The sequence below is a fragment of the Propithecus coquereli genome, unplaced genomic scaffold, assembly GCF_000956105.1.
Source record: "Propithecus coquereli isolate 6110/MARCELLA unplaced genomic scaffold, Pcoq_1.0 Scaffold81, whole genome shotgun sequence".
Lineage (NCBI taxonomy): Eukaryota > Metazoa > Chordata > Mammalia > Primates > Indriidae > Propithecus > Propithecus coquereli.
The window spans coordinates 6,544,610-6,545,850 of record NW_012154285.1 but is presented as its reverse complement, the minus strand read 5'-3'; the positions used below and the strand labels follow the sequence as shown (position 1 = coordinate 6,545,850).

General features: G+C 40.5%; 1 pseudogene; it reads right to left on the bottom strand.

The window, feature by feature from the left end:
• On the bottom strand, positions 1-722 carry LOC105825608 (annotated as a pseudogene).
• Positions 723-1,241: the final 519 nt, after the last annotated feature.

Genomic DNA, 1,241 nt, shown 5'->3' with positions numbered 1-1,241 from the left:
TTATTTAGACATACTCTTGTGAGGCAACTTTAACTTCTTCCAGCGTCGTAACACCACTCTGTATTTTCCACTTTCAGTCTTCTCTTCAAACACTTTTTTCAGGAGAATCGACATCACTGTCTCCACTTCTGCTTCTTTATCGTCTCCAATGAGAAGATTCAATGTATCTGCCACTTTCACCGTTCTGCTTTTCGTCCATAATTTTTCACGATTGAGCCTGAGTTCACCTTTGTAGAATGCATCTTCCACTTTGTGTCTCCCAATATCTAGGCCTGTCTTCAGGATGACATCATACCAAAAAGATGGCACTACTTTTTCCAGGTCTTTATAGTCTTTGACCACACTAGGATCATCCTCAAGCTCCTCTTCTGTCTCACTTATTTCGTCGTCATCCTCCTCTGCGTCAGAGTCCTCTTCATCTTCTACTTTTTGTGGAGACTTTTTAGTGGATATTTTAGAGCTTATGCTACCTTTGAGTCTTATGGAAAATGGAAAAACATATTCTGGAGATATTAAAAGCCCTGGGAGTCTCAGTGAGAAAATATTATGGAAAAGCGTTTTATAATTTGATGCATTTAACTCAGTATTTGAAAAATACAAGTATTGATTCCAGGAAGTACAGAGTTTATGTGAAGAAGGTGTCCCTCGGAGCACACCCCAGAGTCCAGTCCAGGCATCTTTCTTAAAACACCAGCAAGCAATCTTACATTAGTCATAGCCATGGTGCATATAACCTAGACCACAGGGCCGCTGGTCCCTCCCCACCGCCGTGCAGACAACAGGCCTCTGCCCACCAGAGGTTTTAACCAGGAGAGTAATGTCAGGTTTTTTTTTCCTTTTAGGACGTATAGGTCAAAGAAGTTATCTCAGGTTCGTGTATAAAAACATCACTCAGGAATGAAGGGAATTGATTGGAAGGGAGAAGGCTGAAGGCAGGGAGGCCACTTAAGGGTCTATTGAAATAGTCTAGGTGGGGGAGGTTAAAGTCTAGCAATAGGGTTGAAGAAGTAAGGATGGAATTGAGAAACTTTTTTTTTTCTCCCCCACACCCTCATGAATTGAGAAACTTTTGTAGGGTAGAATTTACAAGACCTGATGAACAAATGGATATGAGGGTAAGAGAATATAACATTATAAGGGACTTAGTGCCATAATTAACCATTGTATTTGTCCAATAAATGTGTGTGAATATAAAATAGTCATCAAAGATAATAGGATCCAATCTTGGACAACCCGTTCGA